This window comes from Triturus cristatus, chromosome 2_2 (genome assembly GCF_964204655.1).
Source record: "Triturus cristatus chromosome 2_2, aTriCri1.1, whole genome shotgun sequence".
In the NCBI taxonomy this organism is placed as follows: domain Eukaryota; kingdom Metazoa; phylum Chordata; class Amphibia; order Caudata; family Salamandridae; genus Triturus; species Triturus cristatus.
Window position 1 is genome coordinate 474134004 of NC_140582.1, and position 19962 is coordinate 474153965.

Genomic DNA, 19962 nt, shown 5'->3' on the forward strand with positions numbered 1-19962 from the left:
TGCGTACCCCAACAGCGCGTATGTACGCACCGTATATATGCAATGTTGGGGTACGCACCGTACATGATGACACGTACGATGTGGGTGATGGTGTGTACTTGCTGGTCCGTAAAACGCTGCCTGACTCCGTGCGGACATTGCGTACGCACTGTCCAGGATCAGAATTGTATGTATTTTTTAGCCGTACGGTGTTTTTTCCGATTCGTACGGAAATGGTATTTCTGTACGAATCGTACTTGCTGGTTTGTAAGGTGGAATTCCCGGGTACGAGTAGTACGGAGAAAACGCTCCATACGACCCGGGTTTTACAGGATCAGAATCGGCACCTTGATCGTGTGTGCCTTCCTTGCTGTATATACTTATAATTGCTTTCTGAAAATAAAGTCAAATTGGGCAAATTAATATACTGGTTGACTCTTTCAGTGATTTCATACTAAGATTCACTCATGACAAAAAAAGGTTTTTGTCAAGAATTAGAACTGTTCAATATTGATTAATTCAGTACAGGGTTTTCCTGCCGTATCCTATTGTTCCTTTAAATTAGTTACATGTGAATAATTTTATACTGAACACCAATTATTAGGGTCGCTCTTGTTTCTTTAAATTAACCATTCATTACTGACCATACTGAATTTATTTCTGGCATATCTTTTGGAATTATGAGAATTCATAGGCAACCTTCTAGAAAGGCTATATGAGAAAATACACACAAAAGAGCCCTGTCAAAAGTAGTAACTTTTGGTCGCAAGAAGAGCTTTATCAAAGAGTTGTGTCTGAGATCCGAAGGGAAATGATGGTTGAAACTCAAGAAAACTGCACTTTATCGTTATAGATGGAATGTGTAACAAATCATGCTTTAAAACACATGAACCATAAATGTCTGCAAAAGCAGGCACCAGTGACAAGCACAAAAAAAGAGCTAGAGTCTCAAAAACAAGTTTTACTTGTTACTTATTTTCATGATAATTTTGCGTTTGGGACTGCTGTTGGACCTGACCTTCTCTGCAGGGTTCTCCCCAAACATTTTGACTTAACCCTCCTGTTTTCTGAACCCCTTTTGGTTGGTTAAAGTACTTGTGCTCTCTCCTTTACATATGGTAAAATTGGATTACAGCCAATTGTCACATTGAGCTTACATATAACACCTAGTAAATGGTACTACCTGTACCTAGGGCCTTCAAATGAAATGCTACTAGTGGGCCTGCAGCACCGATTGTGCCATCCAGTTAGAAGCCCTTTTAAACATGTCTCAGGCCTGCCATTGCAAGCCGAATGTGCAGTGTTAAACTTTCATTTCAACCTTGCAAAATAAGCATTATGCTAGGTCTAAACCATCTTTTTAAATACATATGCATCATCCCTAGTGTGCACCCTAAACCGCCAGTAGGGCAGGGTGCAGTGTATGTCAAAATATTTGACATGCAGTATTAACTTTTAGATGTCCTAGTAGTGAAAACTTCTAAGTTCATTTTTCACTACTACAAGGCCTGCCTCTCCTATAAGATAACATTGTGTTACCGTACTACATTTAAAAAGTGATACATTTCAGTTAGGAGCTGGTAGGAATGTCAAAATTGGTTTCTAAAGAATTGTAATTCAAAACCGTCTTTAATGGTAAAGTAGGATTTTAATTCTGAAAATGCCACTTTTACAAAGTTTAACAGAGATCCAAAACAGCAGATCCATAGCTGCTCATTTTGTGCATTTCTTATAGAAAGTTATCTGCGTTTGATTTTCTTGCCCTGAACATCTAAATTGATGACGTTTGTATTGTAATATAAAAAATCGGCTCTGTTATCGTTTTTTGAAATTGTTCGTCAGTCTTTATAAATCGCGTTCAACCTTTTGGAACTACATTACTCAGTGTTCAATGTGGTGACACTCCGAACTTTCGTAAGGGTATAACGCATGCGCATTGAATACGTTTCTCGGGACTAACGTCCACCGCAAGACTAAATGGAGGCAATAGACGAGTGAACCAGCGTTCCTTAAAGAATCTAAGGTAAATGTCAATCTAGAAATTGATTACTTCTCAAGCTACGTCTGCGTTTTCCAGTCCGTGAGGGTGACGGGTCATTCTTATTTGATTTGCAGATTTCGAAAAAAAAGAAAAAAAGCGAAGGGGCCATTCTTGGAGTTTTTCAACCCAAGTTGAATACGCAAGGTAGGCTGAGCCAGCACAAACGTTTTTCTATTCTCAGTGATATAAGCGGCAGCACGCATGTAGGTACAACAAACCCTTTTTGATATGGCAGCCAAAAAAATTGTCGCAACACTCGTTTTCTGTCACCGTTTTGAATATTTAGTGCTACAATGGAGGATTAGCACACTCCACAACATGAACTGGCAAGCCTTTTAAATCCTTTTTTGGCGAGTTGCTCCTTCTTTGTCTGCAGAATTTTTGAAAGGAAATCGAGAGGAGCAAAGATGAATTTCTTTCATCCATACCACGTTGCCACCTGGCCACATTGAATGATTTAAACACGTTCCAGTCTCACCTGTTAGTAAGTGTTTGGAGGCTTTTCTTTTTTTTAAAAGCTCAAAGACGTTGACAGCTTTGTTTTCTGTGTTTTTTATGTCACTGTCACACTGTCACACTAAAGTCGTTGCTATTTCTTTTTGATGTCGTTTTTAGAAAATTTAAAAGGAAAAACCATACCAGTTGTTTTCTTTGGATATTAGAAGATCTTGTGAAGTTAAAAATTGGTAAGACTGCTCTTGGGCATGCTGGCCTTTTCTGGTTGGAGTATTGGTTTTTATAGAACCCACAAATACGTTTTTTTTTTGTAGTACTGTTTGGTCCTGAGGAGAACCCAAAATTTAAGAGGGTTCGAAACGCGTAGACCTGGTGTTGTCCATTTCCAAACAAACACTTTAGTTATTGTCTGGCGTTGTGCATTTCACTAAATTGTGTTGAAATTGTAAAATTATTTTCTTCAATTCTGGTTGCAATGCACAAGAATTGTTTTCTAAAAGTGTAGTTTGTTTGGTATTTGTCTTTGGTCGTTGAAAGCGATAAAGTTATAAGAAGACCAAAGGTGGTTGTGTGGGTTTCATGTATGTCTGGTATGGTACCATTGTGAGAGTAAGAAAGTGGGTGTTTGAAGTGGTGTGAATGTGATTGAAGAGAGTAGTAAAAATTGCTTAATTTGTGTCTTTGCATTATGAATTATGGTTGTGTTGATATGATGTTGTGTATATAAATGCATAAAGATTTTTTTCACAAAAAGAATATTGAAAAAAAGATTAAATCACAAAAATAAAAATAAAACTATTTAATAGACTCGGCTGTTAGTGATAAATGTTCATACACCGTGGTACATTAATTGTGTCAAGTAACAATCAGTATTGGCATTTGGTCTGTTTTGTTACTTTTACAAAGTTAGCATTTTTGTATCCTAACCATTTGGTGCCTGCAGGCTACACCATGAGTCACATGACTAGGTGTAGCTGGCAGTTGGAATTTGCATATTGCTGCTAGAGAGTGATACAAGGGGGAAGAGGTGTTGGCAGGATGGGTCATCATGACTTGATGAGGGGGTGGAGCTGTCACTTAACACGTGCACATCATAAAGACTCTACCACAGCACACTCACAAAGGGTTTCACACTAGTCTTTCGTGCCCTCAGACAGGCTGGGGCCAGGGCAGGTAGGGAGTAAGTTTCAGACACCTCTGTAGGGGGAGGAACCTTTAACCCCTTCAATGTGGGCACCAGGTATTATTATTGGATGCTAAGACCCAACCCTTCAGTACATATCTGGACCCATGCAAGACTCAGAAGAAGAACTGCTGCTCTGCTGCAAGAAGGACTGCTACTCTTCTTCCCTGATGTCTGAGTGAGAGGGTCTTTTGGGCAGAATCAATGCAGCACGATACATCTCCTTGCAGCCCCACAGTGGAACCCCCGCTGTGCAATACATCCCCTATGCAGGACCAGCAGCACCTCAGAACTGCCACTGCACAATGCATCCTCAATGTAGGACCTTAGGTCACAGCCCTGCAGGTGCCTGTAATTGCAACTGTGTGTCACATCCTTGATGGAGGACTTCAATTCACAAACCTTTTGCTTTTCCTCTGCCTCTTTTGTTCTGACCTCGTTTTTGTTGGCTTTCGGACTTTGAGCACTTTATCAATGCTAACCACTGCTAAAGCGCATATGCTCTTTCCCCTAAAAGTGGTTTGATTTATGTATCCACAACTGGCATATTTATTTTACTTATAAGTCCCTAATAAAGTGCACTACATGTGCCCTTTAAAACAGCCATGTCGCGATGGTGAGTTAAACCTTTTGCCAGGCCTAAATCTTTCTTTTTAAGGCATATAAGTTACCCCTAAAGGAGGCCCTAGACATCCCAAGAGTGGGGTGCAGTATATTTAATACGTAGGATCTGCTTTGATGGTCACCCCCACTTTTTGCCTGGTGCTGTGCAGTTTTTGACTAGTCTGACTGGGATCCTGCTAACCAGCACATTATATTCCTCTTGTAGAACACTTAGGGCAAAGCAAGAGTTGGGACAGGCTTGTCCATCACTTTCAAATCACCTGGCAAATCAGACTAGCTGAGGATGCCAAGCCAAAAACAGCATGTTCAACTAGTGGTCGTTATCAAGTTATTGTGATGTGCTTTGGTCTTAAGAATGCACCTTCTACATTTCAGAGGTTGGTGAATAAAGTCCTAAAAGGTCTGGAAGCCTATAGTGCAGCATACCTAGATGATAGTGCTGTCTTTAGCTCCACCTCAGGAATGTTCTGGAAGCCCTACAGAAGGCAGGCCTCACTATCAAGGCATCCAAGTCCAGATAGGGCACAATAAGGTTCTGTACTTGGGCCACCTGGTAGGTGGGTGCTAGGTTCAACCATTGGAGAGCAAAATCCAGACCATTGTGGACGGGATTGCTCCCAGACTCAGGTCAGAGCTTTCTTGGGCCTGACTGGGTACTACCAAGGATTTGTAAAGTGATATGGGTCCATACTGACTCCCATGAATTACCTTATATCTAAAAATAATACCAGAGAAAGTTCAGTTGACAGTAAGCTGTCAAAAGGCAGTTGATGACCTAAAGCAGGCCATGTGCATGCTACCATTCTGCAAAGTCCTGACTACTCTAAAATGTTCATTGTCCAAACAGATACATCTAGATAAGGGTAGGGGCTGTGTTATCATAACTTAATGCAAAGGGCCAGGATCAACCGTTTATCAGCAGAAGGTTGACCCCCTTGGAGAAACGGTCAGCTATAGAGAGGGAGGCCTTTGTTTTGGTCTGGGCCCTGAAGAAGCTGAGGCCATAACTGTTTGGCACTCGCTTCATTGTTCAGACAGAACACAAGCCCCTCTCATGGCTTAAACAGATGAAGGGTGAAAACACCAAACTTTTGGGGTGGTCCATTTCCCTGCAGGGGATGGACTATACATTGAAACATAGACCTTGGAGTAACCATGCCAATGCAGATGGACTCTCGAGATATTTCCACTTAGAAAATGAAGACTCAACTGGGCAAGGTTAGTCTCATCTCCCTTCATTTGGGAGGGTTGTGTAGGAAAATAGGATCTGCTCTGATTGTTACCTCCACGTTTTGCAAGATGCTGCGCTGTTTCTGACTAGTCTGACTGGTATCCTGCTAACCAGGACCTAAGTCTCTGTGCTTTCTCCCCTAAATTGGTTACGGCAGTACTTAGGTACATCCCGGATTGGATACTAGTGTATCCTTATAAGTCCCTAGTATATTGTACTGAGGTACCTAGGGCATAGGTACACCAGGTGTCTGCCATGGGCTGAGCATGTATTATGCCAACCATGGAAGACCACTCTAACTTGAGCTACAGGCCTACAATTGCAGCCTGTGTAAGCTGGTGCTAGCACCACTTATGACAGATATATCTTTCCCTATATCTAAGTTCACTGCACTTAAAACCTCTAAGTTATCCCTCTAGCAGGTCTTTCGGTTCCTAAAGGCAGGGTGCTCGGTTCTAAGTGTGAGGATGCCCCTGCATGAGTAGGACACCCCCTACAACCTTTGGCATCTACTCTCCCTGGTTGTAAGTGCATCAGCCATTATGATTCACAAAGTGGCCATGCTTCATTAAGCGATAGCCATCTCTAAACTGGCTGTAACAAACCCTGTCATGTTAGCTCCTCCGGGAGGCCCTCAGGGCTCCCAGTCCCAGTCTTCTAGACCCAGAGAGCATGACATGGCTGCTGCTGACCTGAGACATGATTCTGCCCTCCTGCTGCTGAGTCAAGCTCGCGCAGGGGAAGGCAGAACAATAGGTATCCTGTCTCAGGGAGATGTGACCACCTCCTAGACAGCGTTCAGTGTGTTGGGGTTGGGTGGGGGCGCTTGCCAGCACCACTCAGTCTACTTGAGGGGCACATTTGGTACCCTCCTAGCGTAGTCCAGTTCAAACCAGATCAGGGAGCCATTGGCTCCCGCTCTGGCGCGAAACTGGACAAAGGACATGGGAGTATCCTCCCCACTGTCCAACCCCTCCTCTGGGAGGGAACCCTGAATTGTCCCACCATTTTCCTTAGGGTACTTAAGGGCTTACCTTTGGGTGGGTCCATAGATTTGTTGTGGGATTCGATTCTGCTCCAACTCCACTTCAACTTTGACCATCTGGACATCCAGATTGAACATTGTCCTTTGCTCTGGGACTGAGACTGCAACTGAGAAGACTCTGTCTGCTCTAGATTTCGTCGTCTTGCAACCCGCTGCATCATCAGTGTCCGTGCTCCATACACGTTCCATCCTGGGCCTGTGGACATCTAAAGACATCCAAAGGAATCTCCCTTGGAGTTAAAGAGTCACTTCCCTGCATCCACGGATGCCGTAACAAGATCGGCAAGTCTGCGGAACCTGGGCTTTCCCATATTCTCCAATGCTCAGCAGCACAGGTGGGGGTTCTGCATTCCCTTGAGGCCTGAGTTGTCCTCTCATCGAGTTGAGGCCAGCATCCCTCATAGAACACCCTGCAACCGAACCCCTGTGCACCCTGTCATTGCATTGCTTCGTCATGAGGTAATCGCAACGGTTACTATGACCGACTCGTACTGACGGAGTCGGACGCATCAAAAGGTTTGTCGACGAGTTTGTGCCTGCTATAACTGACGTGTGGCAATACGGTTGGTTGGACAGACAGACTCTACCCATTTGGTGGACCAGTACTGGAAGCTTCTTCATTATTTGACCTGCTTCCCTGAACTTGAGTGGTCTCCATCTTCCGTGCCTCCTGGACATCCCAGTGTGGCATAGACTCTGTCCCCTCTGCTTTCTGGTACTGTTCGACATGAACCCGTGCCCGGGTTCCAACAGACTCTTTCATCATTCTTTACCAGCAGTCTCATCCTGTTGTCCTCGACAGTGGTTGTAGGTATCTGAAATCCGAGGGTATCCATGGGTGGGGTAGTTCTCCAACCTTCTTTCTTCCATGGGATGTCCTTAGAGTCCACTGGGATGGGTTCTTCTTCTTTAACATTGCAACCACTACATACCCATTGACGGTCGTGTTCTTATACTGCACACAGCCTCTGTGGGGTTCCTAGTTACTTACCTCAGGTGGTTCCTTGGGACCCCGACACTTCTATGTCTAATGGGTATAGTCTTGACTTGAGTCGTGGTTCGCACACAACTATTTTGGAATATGGTTTGGTCTCCCCCTGGTGACCACTGTGTATTTGTGCTTCTTACCTGATTCTTCTTGCACAGTGTTGTGAGCATTGTGTGTATCTCTGGGCAGGAGGTATTTGTATGTGTTAGTGAGTGTCTGATAATAAATACATATTTTTATAAAATGGCTTTTTTTGCTTAATCTATACCAATAGGATTATGTTCTGGTGAAATAAGCTGCTTTACACTCCTTCTGGACTAAGCCTCAAGACTGCTCTCCACAGCTACCATTTCAAGAGCTTCTAAGGTTGCCTAAGGCCACTAAAATCACCATAAGGGTTGTCTGGACTGGCGCAGGGTGCCCACGTACATAAGTGTACAACAAATACCAAGCCAGCTTCTCACATGTACTTTTAAGTTTTACAAGTCCTGGTAGTGAAACACTCTTAAATGTGTTTTTCACTACTGCAAGACCTATATCTCTCATAGGATAACATTGGGATTATCTTATTAGATTTTTGGATTGTAATTTCCAACTGGGAAGAAAAAGACCTCCAAGTCTGGTGTCTCTGGAATCACACTTTAAAACTACAGCTTAGTGTGAAGTCGGATTTAAAATTGCAATTATGAAAATGCCACTTTTAGAAATTTGCCATTTTCATACTTTAGCCATTTGGTGCTTGCTGCCTGTCTCTGATCTCTGTCTGGGTTGAATGACAGCTGGACTTTGTGTATTCCCTCTAGACAGCCACACACAAAGGGAACCTCAGGTGTGACTTGATGGGTCTTACTGGGAGTATGGGAGGGAGGATCTGGACACAGCCTCATACTAACACATTATTAGTCTGTGTCCTGTCCACACACAAATGGCTGCATACACCGCTGTAGTGAGTCTGGAGCCAGGACAGGAAAAAGAAGGCCTTTGTGCACTTCAAAGACCCTTCTTTGAGCACTCCCATACTTCAAAGGTACAGTTGGGGGTAAGTATTGAACCTCTGACACCATGACACCAGTTCACCTCTGGACCTGTGAAGAACTCTGCCAGGAGATAAGACTGCTGTGCTGCTACAAGGTCTGCCACTTTGCTGCATTAATGCTCTTTGTAGGAACCGGTCCTAGGATGCTTGTTGCTTGTTTCCGGTCCAGGGAGGACCTGGCTTGGCAGTTCGGGCTGGACTGTTCCCATGAGGCACAGGGTCAAGACTGATTTGCATATGGCCAGGTCTAAACTGGGGTGGCATGGTGAGCAAAAGAATGATGGATTTAACCCAGATCTCTTAAAGGGGGGTGAATGTTTTCATTTGTTCTGCATTCCGTCCATCAATTGTTTGTCTTTTACTTTGTGGGAAGCTGGCACTCTCTATAGTGTACTAAAAATAGGTACACTGTGTAGAGAGTCCAGATAATCCCCAGATAGTACAGAGAGATAAAAGCAGATAATTATAATGTCTGTTTTCTTGTAGTGTGGGCAAGCAATTAGGCGTATCAGAGGGTAGTGTCATTTTTTATGTATTTTTAAGACCAAGATCACAGTTTTAAGGTAAGTACTTTTGGAGTTACAATTTTTCAAAGTTCGGAAAATATATCACTATTGTGTGCAATTATGCATGATAGGAATCAATAGGGAAAAAGAGGAAAATTGCAAATAAAATAAGGCAATCCTTTCCGTAAGTTCACCTTCTCATTTTAGGTCACTATAGGGACCGGTGTTTAGCCAAAATATCGAGTTTTAAATTTCGACCTACAATAATATCGTGTTTTTAATATCGTAGGTACAGAATATCGAAGTCAAGAATATCGATGGACAGAATATCGATCCCAAGGTAAGTAATATCGAAGTTAATAATATCGAAGTACTTAATATCGATGTAAGTAATATCGTAAGTAAAAATTTCGATGTCAATAATATCGATATTTATTTAGTGTAATGTCATTTAATATGTGTTTTATTTGTATGTTAAAGATTATTGTAATGTATTTTAATACATTTAAAAATAAATGTTTAGAGATTTATAATTATTTTACATTTAATTTAGCGTTTTAGTATCAGAGCGGGTTGTGGGTTTATAGGGGAATAGGGTGGGAAGTAATTTAATTATAATTAATGAATTAATATGTATGGTTTAATTGGTATTTATGATTAATTAATTGGTAATTAATTAATAATTGGTAATTAATTGATTAATTAATTGTTAATTAATTATTAATTGTAAAAGTATTTTATTAATTGGTTAATTATATACATTATAATTACTTTATTAATATGTATTTATTGTTATTGTTAATTAATTAATTGTTAATTAGTAATTAATTGGTGATTTAAGTTTATTAAGTGATTAATTGATAATTAAATTAATTATGTGAATTTTTATGTGTAGTGGGTTGTGGGTTTATAGGGGAATAGGGTGGGAAGTAATGTAATTATAATTAATGAATTAATATGTATTGTTTAATTGGTATTTATGATTAATTAATTGGTAATCAATTAATAATTGGTAATTAATTTGATTAATAGATTAAATAATTTTTAATTAATTATTAACTGTAAAAATAATGTATTATTTGGTTAATTATATAAATTATAATTAGTTTATTAATAATATTTATTTATTGTTATAGTTAATTAATTAATTGTTAATTAGTAATTAATTGGTGATTTAATTTTATTAAGTGATTAATTGATAATTAAAATTAATTATGTGAATTTTTATGTGTAGTGGGTTGTGGGTTTATAGGGGAATAGGGTTGGATGTAATTAAAATAAAATAAATAATGATATATTTTATTTATTTGTAATTATTATTAATTAATTGTTATTAGTTAAATATAGTAAATATAAATAATTGATTATTGTATTTTATTTGTTGTTATTGCTAATTAATGTATTGTTAATTAATAATTAATAGGTGAATATTTGTAATTTCGTAGTTAATATGTATTAATTAGTGAATTAATAACTATATTAATTATAAAGAATGTATTATTAATTGTAAATAAGAGATAAATTGATATTTAAATCTATTGTGTATTTTGTATGTGCAGTGTGTTGTGTGTTAAAGGGGGAATAGTGTGGGATGTAATTTAAATTTATTTATTTAAATATTTATTTTACATAATTGGTATTTAATAATAATTATTTTTTTAAAACATTGTTAACATGCAATTTTTTTATAACAAATTATTGAATTGGTCATAATGTTCATAGAATCACTATGCTATCTAGTGCTTTCCCAACTGTTTTACTATCTGGAGTGGGAATAGTAATTTTTACCCCTACGCTATCCAGCGCTTTCCCTACTGTTGCACTCTCTGGAGTTGGAATAGTAATTTTTACCCCTACGCTATCCAGCGCTTTCCCTACTGTTGCACTCTTTGGAGTTGGAATAGTAATTTTTAACCCTACGCTATCCAACACTTTCCCTACTATTGCATTCTCTGGAGTGGGAATAGTAAATTTTACCCTTACGCTATCCAACACTTTCCCTACTATTGCACTCTCTGGAGTTGGAATAGTAATTTTTACCCCTACGCTATCCAACGTTTTCCCTACTGTTGCACTCTTTGGAGTTGGAATAGTTATTTTTACCACTACGCTATCCAACGTTTTCTATACTGTTGCACTCTCTGGAGTGGGAATAGTAAATTTTACCCTTACGCTATCCAACACTTTCCCTACTATTGCACTCTCTGGAGTGGGAATAGTAAATTTTACCCTTACGCTATCCAACACTTTCCCTACTATTGCACTCTCTGGAGTTGGAATAGTAATTTTTACCCCTACGCTATCCAACGTTTTCCCTACTGTTGCACTCTTTGGAGTTGGAATAGTTATTTGTACCCCTACGCTATCCAACGTTTTCCCTACTGTTGCTCTGTCTGGAGTGGGAATAGTAATTTTTACCCTTATGCTATCCAACACTTTCCCTACTATTGCACTCTCTGGAGTGGGAATAGTCATTTTTACCATTACGCTATCCAACACTTTCCCTACTATTGCACTCTCTGGAGTTGGAATAGTAATTTTTACCCCTACGCTATCCAACGCTTTCCCTACTGTTGCACTCTTTGGAGTTGGAATAGTAATTTTTACCCCTACGCTATCCAATGTTTTCCCTACTGTTGCACTCTCGGGAGTTGGAATAGTTATTTTTACCCCTACGCTATCCAACATTTTCCTTACTGTTGTTTTTGTTGAAGTTGGACTAGTAGTTTTATTGTGTCTGATATTAAATATGTTTTGTAATATTTTAGCTATTGTAATATATAATTAATAATAAAAATTATTCAAATTAAAATTATCGATTATTATTTGCTATATGTAATTATTTAATATTTATTATAGATGTATTGGTAATTTTAAATAAATATTTAATAATTTATATGTTACAGAAATTATTATTAAAAGTAATTATTAAGTAAGTGTATATATTATATATTATATATATATGTTTCATTAAAGTTTCATTTAATTATATATATTTATTATACATTTTACATATTATACAATATATTTAATTATGTTTCTTTGATTTATAAGTATTATTTGGTTTATTTTACATATATTTTTAAACTAAAAAAAACCGATATTTTTGAATTACGATATTTTTGACATCGATATTAAATTATCGATATTTTTGTACTTACCATGTTGTAGATAGGATGTCGATATTCTTGACCACGATATTTTTGTTGCGATATTTTTGTAGGTCGAATTTTTGTCTTTCGAAATTATGTCATACAATCATAGGGACCAGGTCAAAAGTTCCAGTAGGAGAAGTTCCGGAGCATCCTGGATCGGGTAGGAGCAGAGTGCTGAGGGTCTTGGAAACTGGTGTGCATGGATGAAGGGGGCCACTTGTAGATGCACTGCCCAGTTTAACTTAATTGTAAGTCTGATTGGTCTCTTTGGAGGGAGGAAGTTGCAAGGGCCTAGGTACCACAGGAGCAGCGCATGCTAGACAGTGCTGTAGTCTGTGGGACTGCATGCAAAGTAAACTGGTGAGCCAAACGCTGTGCATCTTTAGGGTCCTCGCAGTCAGGAGCAGGTAACTTGGAAACTTGGAGAGGCAATGTCAGTACAGCTGGGCCACTCAGGAAGTGGTTCTCAGGTATCTCAACGTCACTTGATGGGTGCTTGCTTCTGGTGCTTTGGGAGTTTGGAGTGGACTCTTCTTGGTTTTTATCGTTTGGGGGTAAGGTGCGCCGGTATTGGTATGCTGCGGCTCCAGTAGGTCCGGGTGCCTCGAAACTTGGTGGAGAGGCAGAACTGACCCTTCAGAGCTGTTGTAACTATTCTTGCTTCAGTGATTCATTGAAGTCCTTGGGGAGTAGCAAGTCAACCAACCATGCTTCACAGGATTGGTGCCTGTGGTGTGTATGGGAGTGACATATTCGCTCCAAGGGACCTCTCATTGATTTCCTGAAGTTTGTAGGTGCTCTGGGGTTCTTGGAATCCTTGAACATTTCAGGACTACACAGCATCAGCAATGATCGAGTCCTCTTGCAGGTGGCAGGGTTTGGTGCCTTTTCTTTTTGCAGCAGAGCTTCTGTTCTCACATAGCAGGTCTTCTTTTGTCCTGGTCTTCTTTGGTCCAATGAATCTCAGGTTCAGGTCCCAGGGAGCCACCTAAATACTGAAGTTTGGGGTATTAGAAGGGGAGACACATAGTAGCTAATGGGTTACTTACCTTTAGGGTGGCTACACACTCTAGTGAGCACTTCCTGTGGGAAGAGGCACTACCCTAGACCTGATTGGAGATTTTCTCAACATCTCAAGATTGAGGAGTTTCAGGAGAGGGGATCACCTAGCCTGTCGCACCTTAGGGGTGGGGTAGGCTGAGCGAGAGCCCTCCTTCTCATCTAGCTAATTTTCCCACCTTTCCTCCTGCCAAAAGTAGACCGGGATAGGGGCGTGCCACACCCCCACAATCTGGGGGTTCCTGGGTTGGATTTCAACGATGGCATTGCCTTTGAAGGTCCCCCCCTCCCTGGGAAGGCCATCCTGTCCTGGAGGAGATGTGAAACACTGCCTGTTGCCCAAACAGGTATTGTTTCTGACCTCTGGGAGGGCTTGCTCTCACCCCATGAGAACAGAAACATGCCTGGTGGTGGCAGGCTGGTACAAACCGGCAATAGACACCACTAATGTTAGGTTAGGTTTCGTGGGACTCTCGAAAAGGGTCTCCTATGTGAATTTAATAATAAATCTAACACTGGCATCAATGAGGCTTTATTAAGACAGGAGGCTTGGTAACAAACATCTTAGAAATCAGTGAAGCCATCATGGATCTAGGGACTCGTGTTCACAACTATCCAGCCCATGTACTCTTTATGGATTCCCTGTTCACTTACAACACCACAGAGCGGAATGGACATTTTAGGGGCATATCTGCGCATACTGATATGCCCACACATAGGAAATAGTGCACCCAGCCTTAGGGATAAAGGTTGGCAGTAGGGGTGACTTACGTATATCTTATGCAGTCTATGAGTGGCATGGCACACAGGGCGTGTGCCTTGTCAACTCTTCAGATTTTCACGCACCTAGACACACAGTCTGTAATGGCAGAGTGCAGAGCTTTGGTGAAGGGGGCCTGGGTTGGAACAACCAGTGCTGTAACCCCAGAGGACTCTTCAGTACCCTCCAGTTCCTGACACATCTCTGATTTTGGGTGGCTTATCGCCGATGCATTGCCTTTAACTGAGAGGTTCAATGCCAACACATTGCTTCATTGCTTCTCGCACATCTTCTCCATTCCCGATGTATCTTACTTCAACGTTGCACAGCTCGGAACCGATACATCGCCTCTATCGTAAGGATCGAAGACGACGCATCGCCTCCTCTGCTCCCTGCATCGTTTTGACATTGATGCATCCAAGGTACTGTTTCAGCGGGCCAAGGCTGGTCCCTCTGTTTGACCTGGCCTCTATCGCGGTCTGCCTAAACTTTTGAATTTGACCCAGTACAGTGTAACCAGATCGCCCCAGATGGCTCTATTTGGTTCTAAGCACTACAAAACAGTTTATTATGTGAAAAATCATATCTCAATGTCTACGTATTATTTTTTTGTGATTTTGGACTTGTTTTTTTAATTAAAATATAATCTATTTTTCTAAACTAGTGTGGAGGCTTTATGTCGTGTTTTCACTGTCCTACTGCATGAAGTGTGTCTCAAACACTTTACACATTACATCTTAAGTTAAGCCTGACAGCTCTGTGCCAAGCTATCAGTGGGTGAGCACAGGTTAATTTAGGGTATGTAGTGAGTTACCCCAGCAAGGATTGTGGTTCCTGCTTGGACAGGGTGCATACCTCTGCCAACCAGAAACCCAATTTCTAACAACCCTCAATGCTGGATCTTGCAACTCTCCTCAGCCAGGATTTAAGGTACTTTGTTCAGCAGCCTTAAGTTGGTCACTGCATCTGGCCCGCCTTTCATCTCGATCAGTCTGAACTTGTGATTTTGTCGTGGTTCAGCATGGTCAAATAACCACAGTTGATGCTTCATGCTTTTAAGCACTAGTTTTATCTAAACCTTTAAAACTGAAAATCACTTTTTTTCTAATTGGATTTTTTGTCATTTTGGTGTCAATTTCTTAACTATGAATCTATTTTTTCTAAATTGGTGTGGAATTTTTCTTGTGTATCATGTTTTCACTTTCTTACTTTTTGGAGTGCTACAAAATACTTTACATATTGCCTCTAAGGTAAGCCTGACTGCTTTTGTGCCAAGCTACCAGAGGGTTGAGCACAGGTTAATTTTGGGTGTGCTTGTGTTTTACCCTGACAAGAATTGTGGTTGCTGCATGAGGAGGGTTTCACCTCCACCAACCAGTAACCCAATTTCTTAAAACTACCATCTTTAGTTCTGATCAGAAAAGTATCTCTCAAAAAGTCAATACTTTTTTAGAAGGCACACTTTTATGACAGACTTCCCACTCCACACAGTTGAATAAATGTATAAGTGATAAAGTCAAAAATTATGATTCTCCCAGTCTATTTTTTTCTGACTTAAAAAAAAATTATACTGTGGGCGAACATATATTACAGATCCATATTACCCTTTGTTAACCTTTCTGAAGATGTTATACCCTGTCTGTTATGGTAACTAGTGATATTGTATTACTCTTGCTCGTAAATTTAGCTAAAATCGCTGATGTCTCAATGGCACTATTTAGTTCTGAATTAGCACCTCGATAGTATTAGCGGTCGAGAGAAGTTTCGGCAGAGCATGTCCTGAGCACATAAGCATCTGTTAGTCTAATTGATTCTTTAGGGAAAGCCTCCAAAAGTGGGTGGAAGCAGAAGACCAACAAGCACAATGAATTAATAAAACAACACCTGCGTATCTCGTTCCTCAGCTCTCTAGTGCACTTCGCATTCAGGTAACACATGGCAGCCTGAGGGGTTGTTATGTTTTCCTTGTGCAGCACTTCAGCCGTTTATGAATTGTTACAGTTTAGCACTGGTGATTTAGGTAGGTGGTGAATTTTAGTGCTTGACTTAAAGTACAGAAGAATTCAATAACACCATAATTGTCAAAATGTATTGCTTGTGAAAAGCGAAAAGGCTAAATCTCTTGGTGCAAGCGCCGTGCACTGTTATTAATGACGGGCTTGGAAGTGATGGTGAATGACAATTCACTCCTGGGAATTGAGGGAACAGCGGCCCATCCTTCACAAGGAAAGTATTGCCAGAGATTTACAAAGATCTTTGAAAACGTGCTGTGACTCAGCACTGCAAACATATTTCACTTACAATCCATCACTTTTATTTGAGTGGAAAAAACACCTATGAGAAAGGGTATTTAATCATGCACATGTATTTAGGAATGTTCTTCTCGTCAACAATGCCAATTGGAAATCAGTCTCTAAAAATAAGCACACATGATATAACAGGTTTGATATTTGAAAATGTAGTCGGCAGTGAATGTGCACATGACATTTTGTGCTAAGTTCTTGCTACCCCGCCAAATGTGTTAAAATATGTAGGGGAGGTATTTATGAAGAATTGGAGGGTTTTAATAAAAACACATTTGTACTTCTAATTTCCAGGACATCTAAATCTTGCAAACTGCTTTGAAATCGAATAGTGTAGGTGAAACTTGTAAGGGTATATGTACAAAGAAGTGGCGGAGTGAGGCATTAGCCGTCATGGCTTAACCCCTCACTCCGCCACTTCAGAAACACAAGGCTGCACCATATTTCCAAGAATTTGGTGCACACTTGCGTTTCACCCTGCGCTGTCACTAAACTTAGCTGCCTAGCACCACCATAGTGCAAGAGTGTCTGCGTGCAGGGGAAGATTGTTTATGTGTAGGAAGGTGTCCCTCCCCTGAACATAAACAATCTTTAAATGTCGTTTATTAAAAAGATTGTTCATGTGCAGGAAGGGACACCTTCCTACACATAAACAATCCAAGGCGTTTTGCTTTTTTCATGTGTACTGCACAAGGCAGCACACATGGAAAAAGCAAACAAACAAGGAGAAATAAAGCATTTCTACTTGTTTCACCAGATTAAGACAAGGTTTTCCCTGGTCTTAATTTTGGTGCTGCCTCCTATTTACACCATCCTTTTGAATAGGAGGCAGTGTCACAATCAGTGAGTGTTGCGGTAGAACGCCTATCGCAACACCCACTGCCCACGTTAGCATAACACTGCCCTGTAAATAAGGGGAAGCCCCTATCACCACAGGAACATCGGAAACAGTGACGTTCCCATGGTGATAGGGGCTTGAACATATGCCTGGTAGGGTGCTTGGTTTAGTGCACGGTTGCATCAAGCGGAGGAAGGGAGACAATTTGCATGCTTTGGGCCAAACACACAAGGGGTGGTTGCAAATTCAACTGCCAGTTAGCACGATTACGCATTCAGAACTGATAATGAAAATGAATGCTAATTGGTGAACAGAGATTGCTGTATGTTGAATATGCATTCTGCACACGAAGAAGACTTTCAGAAGATGAATGTATGTGCTTTGCTGTTTTCTTGCTTTTAGTTAAATTTGACCTTATAGGCAATTCTTGTTTGCATATCGGTAAATGATCTCATCCTTAGGCAAATACAAGCGTGTCTCGAACGCTTTCTACAGACATACATATGTGTCAGCGAGAGCTTATTTATTGTGCATATGCATCATATTTGTTGCCAGAGTAGGATATTTGTTTGCTGCAATCACTCATGCAGTGGTATTTGGAACTAAACAATAAAATATGTTATGGCAGGTGGAATTCCCAATGTATTTTTTTTTTTGGGAGTGAATGAGGAACGCAAGCGCAGTTCTGCAGAAATGAAATTTAAACTGCGCACGCTTTTAATGTGAATGAATGAATGAGTAAAAAAATTGTAGAGCGCGGAATTAGCCCAAGGACGTCAAGGCGCTGTATGCGGAAACTGGGAGTGCAGACAGAACGACATGCTCAAACCGAGGTCTGAGAAAAAAGCCAGGTCTTTAAGATTTTGTGGAAAGGCATCAGCCTTTCTTATGGGGCCGCTGGTAGAAAAGAAGTTCTGTTGTTACCTACCCCCTCTGAAGGCAGACTTTTGTTGTACTGTGCTGTCTGCAAATACATCGGTTCACTTGCCTGAAAGTCGAAGCCCTTCCCAAAGCAAGAGAGCACCGTAGACTCTCCCTTCTCATGAAGAGTCTTTATTGCATGAGATCTTTGTCTGCATCAGAAAGCAAACATAGGCTAATGGCTAATGAATATAGTTCAAAAGCAAAGCAGTGTAAGGTCATTCAAAACAATGCTTGTATGCTTTCTTTTTCTCTGTCCATCTGTTACATAATGTCAAAGAGGGTTTCATTCCATTGAAAGCAGAGGAAAGAAATGAAATGTTCATCATGATGAGTAATTATTTTTAACAATATGCTGGAAACAAAAGAATCAGCGACCCCTTCAAAACCAGCTAAATAATGAGAAATCAAAGCGTCACCGTCACAAAGAAGAAACGTGTGATTGTCTGTTTTCTGTCCATCAATTATTGGGCATACCTGTCTAATGGTTAATGTCCTACGTGAGTTTAAAGTTGGTTGCCTCATCTAGTCTACCTATTTTCTACCTGTTCATGTCATATGGCCATGAACAGGAGTTCAAGCTTTACTTTTGCAATTGCTGGACAATTTGCCATTGCATATTTATTGACTGCTTGGATCAGCAGCATATTCGTTAGTAGTTGTGAGAGACTGCTAGGGTTTAACTACCTATAACACAATCTTTCACAGGCGTACTCATTATTGTGAGGGTAATGTCATCGAGGTGGTCTTGTGAGCACGTACACATGCCCTGAGTTAATTAAATGCACATCTCTTCAGTGGTTTTGACTTTTTGAGCTCAGCATGCACCTCTAGTGGTCTCTGAGGAACACTGTGCTTTGGAGGAGCAGTCTCTGCATGTCTTCAGTAACAAGTGGGACTACTACTGGCCTCTTTTTGGTTCGCAGTGGTGGTATTTTGTGTTTTTGAATCATGGCTGCATGCCTTTGTCCTATTCTCCGCCTACCCTCATGTAGCGAGTCCATTGCTATTCTATTTGTGCTTGGATAATGCATGAATGCAACAAGAGCTCGGGGTAGTACGTGTCGGGCCTTTGTGACTGCGGATAAGATTCAGTGGACACTGTCTTGGATTGCAACTGAAATCATTTTGTGCAAGATGGACATTGAAGGCTGTCTGCCGGACTTGCATTGTGTATTGTTACTATTCCTCAAGTTTTTGGGTGAGATCTGACTTTGACGTGTGGGGGGATGAAGACAGGAATTCCTTTAGAATTGCAGATGTCACTTTTTGCTGTCTGCTGCCTTTTGTACCTTCCGACAGCACTCCCATTAGAATAGATGTAGGGTGTGAGTAGTCTGAAGATAGCAGTTCCTTCTGAAGTGAGTGGTTTGACTTTTGAAGGGCTGCACCTTTTGTTCACTGGAGATGTTGTTCCCAAATGGCCAGTGGGAGTTAGGTGTTAAGGCTTTTCTCCTCTTGGCTGTTCTGGGTGTCAACAAGTGGATATCCCAAGAATCACCCACTACAAACTGACATCACCTAGAGACAAAGAGTGTTTTTGCTCTGGGCAATGCTGTTCCAGGACAGTGCACATAGGGGCATATTCACAAGGACATGGCGGAGCGCGGAGCTGTGACAAATTGTGCATAGAGATGCTCCATATTTACAACAGTACGGGGCACCCCTGTGTTTTCCCCAGTGCTGAAGCTAAAAATAGGTGCCTAGAGCCAACACAGATACCCTTGCACCATAGTGCAAGGGTGTTTGTGGTGAAAGGAATGATTGCTTATGTGCAGGAAGTTGTCCCTTCCTGCACATAAACAATCAATAATTGGCAATTTGTTACTTCTTTGTC